The following is an 8,563-nucleotide window of genomic DNA, read 5'->3' on the forward strand; positions in this document are numbered from 1 at the left end:
AAAAATCCTAATGCAGGGTATTGTCTTTGGAACTCTCTGTGGTTGTAGAGTCATTGACTGCAATACGAATGGGATTGACAAGCTAGGAGGATGCACGGAGTTGGGTGGATGAGGGAAGTGATAAGCCACGACTTTGTTGAAAGGTAGGGAAGGTCTGAGTAGCCTCCAGTTCCTATTCCTATTCCTTATACAGTATCCTAGCAAAACTTGGTCAGATCAGTTCTTAAGGTATCCCAGTGTACAATAGGAAAAGAAAAATATCTCAATCAGTGAGTGATGCCCAGTTTTGGGATTTGTTTAATATTGTCACATATACAGAGATACAGTGTTTTCCATATTGTTCATACAGATCAGATCATTACACAGTGTGTTGAGGTAGAACAAGGTAAAACAACACCATGGTAGAAACTGTCCTTGAGCCCGGTGGTACGAGCTTTCAGGGTTTTCCATTTTCTGCCCGATGGGAGAGGGGAGAAGTGAGAAAGCCTGGGGTTGGTGCAGTCTATGATTTAGCTGACTGCTCGAAGTAGAGAGAGTCCCTGGAGGGGTAAGTTCCCGTGAAGTTCTGAGCTGTGCTCACAACTCTCTGCACGTTCTTGCGGTCACATCCAGAGCAGTTGCCGCACCCAGCGGTGATGGATCCCAATAGCGCGCGTTCTACGGCACATCAGTGAAAACTGGCAAGGGTCGTTGGGGACACACCAAATTTCTTCAGCCTCTTGAGGAAGTAGAGGTGTTGGTGAGCTTTTCTGGCTGTGACGTCTACGTGATTTCCTAAATTTGTTTGAAATTTTGTACATTTTCTAACCAACTTGACATTGAATGTACTGCAATGAAACAGGCCACTCAGCCCATTGTGTCTGTGCTGACCCTGCCAATCTAACTAATCCCTTCTGTTTGCACAAGGTCCCCTGCCTGTTAATATGGCTGCGTTTCTGTTTGCATAACCTCCTCTTGCTGCATGTTCCAGACACCTGTAACTCTCTGTGTAAGAAAAAAACCTTACCCCATAACTCTCCTATAAACTTTCCCCCTCTCACCTTAAAGCTACACGCCCTAGTATTTGACATTTCTGTCTAGGGAAAAAGATTCTGATGGTTCCTTAGTAATTCCTATTTCTGGGAGTTGTAACCTGGGTGAGGATTAGTGATTAGTCTCAGAACCATGGCTCATTTATACTGGGGCTTGTTCTTACATGAAACTTGCTGGTTGAGTCCTTTAGTGGAAGGTAGCTGGCGGGTGTCCTGGACTACCACAGCTCGAGAAGAAATGGAACTGAGGGTGGGGATAACTGATTCAGAACAATAATATACGGATAATCCAAAGCAACACACACCCACGATGTTTGGGGAACTCAGCAGGCCGGGCAGTATCTATGGAGGGAAATTAACTGACACCATTTTGGGTCGAGACCCTTCATCAGGTCAACTGTTTATTCCTCTTCATAGATGCTGCCTGACCTGCTGAGATCCTCCAGCATTTTATGTGTGTTGCTCAAGATTTCCAGCATCTGCCCAACCTCGTGCTTTGTGGATAATCCAAAGGTCAGATCTGGATTAAAGGCACACTAGATTTCCGTATTATTTCTGGCCCTCACACCAGCACAGGACTGGGTCTCTGCTCCAATTCTTCCACTCCTCCGTCTCCAGTACCACGCGCCAGGTGGAAGCAAACACCACAATATCAATCTCACACCCTCCGCATGAAACAGGCAAATTTTCCTTCAGTGTGGGAAGTGAAGGCAGTGAGGGAACGTCATTGAAAGTGGGACGGCCATGATGGGCTGAATGGCTTTCACTTGTGGCAAGAGGCTATTGGTCCTTTTGTGCTAGTCCCTGTTCTTTCCCTGTAGTCCTGAAAAACTTTTCTGGGTAGTTTCAGAATCCTTTTTGAAGGTTCCTCTCATACCTGCCCCTCTTGTACTTTCAAGCAGTGAATCCCAGTCACTTGCCAAGCTGAAGATTCTCCCCCGTCGTTGTCAGCTTCACCATCTTCCGGTTACTGACTCTTTTGCACTGGAACCATTTCTACCCAATCTTTTTTTATATATCAGAAACCTTTGGCCTGAGGCTCAAACAGTCAAACTTCCAGCTAGCAATGGATGGGCAATGGATGCCCCACTGTCAAATGAGACCACAATGAAGCCTTTCAAAGTCAGGTTACCTGCTGGCATTGACTGTGTTCAGTTTATCAGCCACTCGTCATTAGGGGGACAGACGTGGAGAGGGTCAGTGGCTCTAAATTCCTTGGTGTCAACATATCGGAGGATCTGCCCTGGGACCAGCATGTTAATACCATCACAAGAAGGGCACGACAGCATTTATTTAGTAGTTTGCATAGATTCAGAATGTCACCAGAAACTTTAACGAATTTCTTCTGGATGCACGGTGGAGAGTATCGTGACTGGTTGCATCGCAGCCTGGCATGAAAACGCCAAAGCCCAGGGATGGAAAAGTCTGCAGAAAGTGGTGGATACGGTACTATCACAGCCAAAGCCCTCTCCATCACTAAGTACATTGACATGGAGTGCTGCCACAACAAAGCAGCATCCATCATCAATAACCCCCAGCACCCGGACCATGCTCTCCCTCACTACCACTGGGCAGGAGATGCAGGAGCCTTAGGATGTACACCACAAGGTTCAGGAACAGTTATTACCCTACAACCATCAGACCTCTGAACCGGGGTGGATAACGTCACTCACCATTACTCTGAACGGATTCTGCGACCTACAGATTCATTTCCAACGGCTCTTTACAACTCATGCTCTCGGTAATTTTATTTGCACAGTTTGACCTACACCTTAGTTTGTCAGGTTTGTCTGTCTATGTATAGTTTTCTGTAAAATTCTACTGAATTACTTTTTTCCTGTACATGCCTCCAAGAAAATGAATCTCAAGATAGCATATGGTGACATATACGGTATGTACTCTGATAACACATTTACTTTGAACTTGGAACTTTGAATGCAATAAATCTGGAATTTAACCTGGTAAAATGTGAAGTGTTGCGCATTGGTAGGTCAAATGTAAAGTGACAGTGCACTGTTAAGGGAAAGACCCTCAACGGTGTTGATGGATCTTCTGGTCCAGGTTCATAGCTCCCTGGAAAGTGATTACACAGGTTGATAGGGTGGTTAAGAAGACATATGGCATACTTCCCTTTCTTAGTTGAGGCACTGAGTTCAAGAGTTGGGAAGTTACTGTATGTTACAGCTTTATGAAACTCAGTGGCAACACAGAGCGTCATAGGAAGTCATTCCTGCCTGTGGCCATCAAACTTTGCAACTCCTCCCTTGGAGGGTCAGACACCCTGAGCCAATAGGCTGGTCCTGGACTTATTTCCTGGCATAATTTACATATTACTATTAATTATTCATGGTTTTATTACTATTTAATTATTTATGGTGCAACTGTAACGAAAACCAATTTTCCCCGGGATCAATAAAGTATGACTACGACTATCTGGAATACTGCATCCAGTTCTGCTTGCCCCATTAGAGGAAGGATGACGAGGCGTTGGAGAGAGTGTAGAAGAGGTGTATCGGGATGCTCTCTGGGTTAGAGGGCATGTGCTATAAAACAAGAGGCTGGACAAACTTCTGGAGCGGCGGAGGCTGATAGGTTTATGAGATTATGAGGGGCATAGATAGAGTAAACAGACAGTGTCTTTTCCCCAAGGTTGAAGTCTCTAATGCCAGAGGGAATTCATTGAATGTGAGAGAGAGTAAGTGAGGGACATTTTGTTTTTACACAGAGATTGGTGGGAGCCTGGAATGCACTGCTTGGGATGGTGATAGAGGCAGAAACATTAGAGACTTTTGAGGGACATTTAGATAGTCACATGAACGTGAGGGTGATGGGAGGATGTGGACATTGTGTTAGTTTAGTTAGCCATTTGATTATTAATTTAATTGGTTTGGGCTAAAGAGCCTGTTACTGTGCAGTACTGTTCACTGTTCTATGTTCTAAAGCTGGCTGTAGTTATGAACTTTACAAACTACGGGTTGCTTTCACCCTGTGAGAAGCACAGGGAACTTGGAATTGAGTAATTATGGTTTAGCAATCTCTGATGGTGCTGGTCCCTTTTCAAAAGTTCTTTCCACCAGATAAAGGTTTATCAATTATCATTTGGGAAAACAAAATAATTAGTGTTTCAGGTGCAGGACCCTCCAATCACCTACCTTGCTAAGTTTCACCAGCATTTTAAAGTTCTTATTTCAGATTTCCATTACTTTGCATTTTTTTTTACATTTTCTATTATTTATGATATTGGCTATATTGAATGAGCTGCCAGAGGAAATGGTTAAGGCAGGTGCATTAACAACATTTAAAAGAGACTTGAACAAGTACATGGATAGGAAAGCTTTAGAGGGATTTGGGCCAACCATGGGGCAAATGGGACTGGCCTAGATGAGAACTTTGGTCAACAGGGACCTGTTAGGAGGAAGGGATTGTTTCTATGCTCTTTGACTCCATGTCTCTGTAATTCTAAGTTCTTCTGTCTGAAGTACGAGCTGCGGTGGGAAGTGTCAGTAAATGAAACCTGACACAAGGAGGCTTCTGCCATCTGAGTATGTAACAGATATGACTGAGTTCAAGGCATTCTTTCCGCCAACACACGCACAATGCTGGAGGACCTCAGCAAGTCAGGTAGCATCTATGGTGGGAAATAAACAGTTGATGTTTTGGGCTAAAACCCTTCATCGAGACTGACTGAACCCTTAGCCAGTCCTGATGAAAGGTCTCTGCCCGAAACATTCACTGTTTATTCCTCTCCATAGATGCTGCCTGACTTGCTGAATTCCTCCAGCATTTTGTGTGCTTTGCTCAAAATTTTCTTTGTTTTGTGGCTATCTGGAGAAGGAAGATCTCAGTGTTGTATACTGCATACGTACTTTGATAATAAACAAATCTTTGATCTGCAGAATTGCTTGTGTTTATTCTTTCTGCCACATGACATTGTAGATGCTGTTTAAAGCCAGCAGAGGACACCAAAAGCTCACTTTTCTCCTGATGTCCAATTGCTCGTCGGAGAGATGTGAACACCCTCCAGGGGCCAGTTCCTTGTTGCAATAACTCTTTCCCAAGGTTTGGCTCTGGTAATGAGGGAGCTGTACAACAACGGATCCTCAATTTCCTTACTTACAGACCCCAGTCAGTCTGGATTATCACACCATTGAGCATATCTACGTGAAGCACTGCTGCAAGAAAGCACCAACAAGGACCCCACCAGCTAGGCCATGCTGTCTTCTTGGTGTGGCCATCAGGAAGGTGGTGGAGGAAACTCAGGACCCACAGCACCAGGTTTAGGAACAGTTATTACCTCCCTGGCTCTTGAACCTGAGGGGATAATTTCACTCAAACTCACTCACCCCATCACTGAACTGTTCTCACGACCTATGGACTCACATTCAAGGACCCTACGTCTCACATTCTCAGGATTTATCGTTCTGCCATTACATCATGGCTGATTTATTATCTCTCTCAACCCCATTCTCCTGTCTTCTCCCCGTAACCTGTGATGCCCTTACTAATCAACTACCTGTCAACCTCCACTTTAAATATGCCCAATCACTTGGCCACTACAGCTGCCTCGGACTGAAGAAATCCCTCCTCAGTGGTTATGCTTCATTAGGAGTTTGAGGAGATTTGGCGTGTCACCAAAGGCTCTAGCCAATTTCTACAGATGTACAGTGGAAAGCATCCTGACCGGCCGAATCACAGGCTGCTGTGGAGGTGCAACTGCACAGCATCCAAAGAAGGCACAGCCAGCTCCATCACCGATACAAGCTTCGCCACCATCTTCAAAAGGCGAAATTCATCAATAAAGACCCCCACATTTTAATTCCACGTCCCATTCCCATTCTGACATGTCTATCCACGGCCTCCTCTACTGTAAAGATGAAGCCACACTCAGGTTGGAGGAACAACACCTTATATTCCGTCTGGGTAGCCTCCAACCTGATGGCATGAACATTGACTTCTCTAACTTCCGCTAATGCCCCACCTCCCCCTCATACCCCATCCGTTATTTATTTATATACACACATTCTTTCTCTCTCTCTCCTTTTTCTCCCTCTGTCCCTCTGACTATACCCCTTGCCCATCCTCTGGGTTTCCCCCCCCTCCCCCTTTTCTTTCTCCCTGGGCCTCCTGTCCCATGATCCTCTCGTATCCCTTTTGCCAATCACCTGTCCAGCTCTTGGCTCCATCCCTCCCCCTCCTGTCTTCTCCTATCATTTTGGATCTCCCCCTCCCCCTCCCACTATCAAATCTCTTACTAGCCCTTCCTTCAGTTAGCCCTGACGAAGGGTCTCGGCCCAAAACGTCGACTGTACCTCTTCCTAGAGATGCTGCCTGGCCTGCTGTGTTCACCAGCAACTTTTATGTCCCCCATGTTTAGGGCATGCTTGCTTCTCATTACTGCCACTGGGGAGGAGACACTGGAGCCTGAAGATTTACACACAAGGATCCAGGAACCACATCTCCCCCTCTGCCATCAGATTTATGCCTCGCCCATGAACACCACCTCACTATTCCTCTTCAGACTGTTCATTTATTCATCGTAATTTGTAGTGATTTTTATGTCTTGCACTATACTGGCCCTACAAAACAACAATTTTGCTGATATATGTCAGTGATTAAACCTGATCCTGATTCTTATAGTCTAAAATTAAATCTGATTGCAGCTGAACATTTTCTACCTGTGGAAATCATGGTTACTACATTATCGGGGGTTTATAATAACATTCTGACTGGCTGCATCACCACCTGGTATGGTGGGGGTGATGCACAAGATTGAAGTAAGTTGCAGAAACGCGTAAAACCAGTCAGCTCCTTCATGGGTATTAAACCTCGGTAGTATCCAAGACATCTTCAAGTTTTGGGCCGAAACATCAACTGTGCTCTTTTCCTAGATGCTGCCTGGCCTGCTGAGTTCCTGCAGCATTTTGAGTGAGTTGCTCGGATTACCAGCATCTGCAGGTTTTCTCTTGTTTGAGATGTTGATGCCCAGGATAGATTGAGATGTTGGGGCCCAGGATTGATTGAGATGTTGGGGCCCAGGATAGATTGAGATGTTGATGCCCAGGATAGATTGAGATGTTGATGCCCAGGATAGATTGAGATGTTGATGCCAGGATAGATTGAGATGTTGATGCCCAGGATAGATTGAAATGTTGATGCCCAGGATAGATTGAGATGTTGGGGCCCAGTATAGATTGAGATGTTGATGCCAGGATAGATTGAGATGTTGATGCCCAGGATAGATTGAAATGTTGATGCCCAGGATAGATTGAGATGTTGGGGCCCAGTATAGATTGAGATATTGGGGCTCCGGAGAGATTGAGATGTTGATGCCCGGGATAGATTGATATGTTGATGCCCAGGATAGATTGAGATGTTGATGCCTGGGATAGATTGAGATGTTGATGCCCAGGATATATTGAGATGTTGGGGCCCAGGATAGATTGAGATATAGATTGAGATGTTGATGCCCAGGATAGATTGAGATGCTGGGGCCCAGGATAGATTGAGATGTTGGGGCCCGCGATAGATTGAGATGTTGATGCCCAGGATAGATTGAGATGTTGGGGCCCAGTATAGATTGAGATGTTGATGCCAGGATAGATTGAGATGTTGATGCCCAGGATAGATTGAAATGTTGATGCCCAGGATAGATTGAAATGTTGATGCCCAGGATAGATTGAGATGTTGGGGCCCAGTATAGATTGAGATATTGGGGCTCCGGAGAGATTGAGATGTTGATGCCCGGGATAGATTGATATGTTGATGCCCAAGATAGATTGAGATGTTGGGGCCCAGGATAGATTGAGATGTTGATGCCTGGGATAGATTGAGATGTTGATGCCTGGGATAGATTGAGATGTTGATGCCCAGGATATATTGAGATGTTGGGGCCCAGGATAGATTGAGATGTTGGGGCCCGGGATAGATTGAGATGTTGATGCCTAGGATAGATTGAGATGCTGGGGCCCAGGATAGATTGAGATGCTGGGGCCCAGGATAGATTGAGATGTTGGGGCCCGGGATAGATTGAGATGTTGATGCCTAGGATAGATTGAGATGTTGGGGCCCAGGAATTTGAAGCTGCTCACCCTTTCCACCACTGACCCCTCACTGATGACTGGTGTGTGTTCTCCCGACCCCCCTTCCTGAAGTCCACGAACAATTCCTTGCTCTTGCTGACATTGAGTGTGAGGTTGTTGCTGTGATATCACTCAACGAACCAATCTGTCTTATTCCTGTGCACCTCCCTTGTCACCATCTGAGGTTCTGCCTGCAACAGTGTTGAATTAGCTTATCGTCATACACGCCAAGGTGCAATGAAATTCCTTGGTTGCATAGAGGTCACAGAATGAACAGTATCTACTTCAACTACATCCTCTGGCGATACATTTCATACGTATATGCACCCCCCACCCCCCGCATGACGAAGTTGCCTCTCAGGTCCATTTTAAATCTAGTCCCTATCACCTTAGACAAGATGAGACCACCCTCAGAGTGGAGGGTCGGCACCTTATATTCTGTCTGGTGACCCT

Source organism: Mobula hypostoma, chromosome 29 (assembly GCF_963921235.1).
Source record: "Mobula hypostoma chromosome 29, sMobHyp1.1, whole genome shotgun sequence".
Lineage (NCBI taxonomy): Eukaryota > Metazoa > Chordata > Chondrichthyes > Myliobatiformes > Myliobatidae > Mobula > Mobula hypostoma.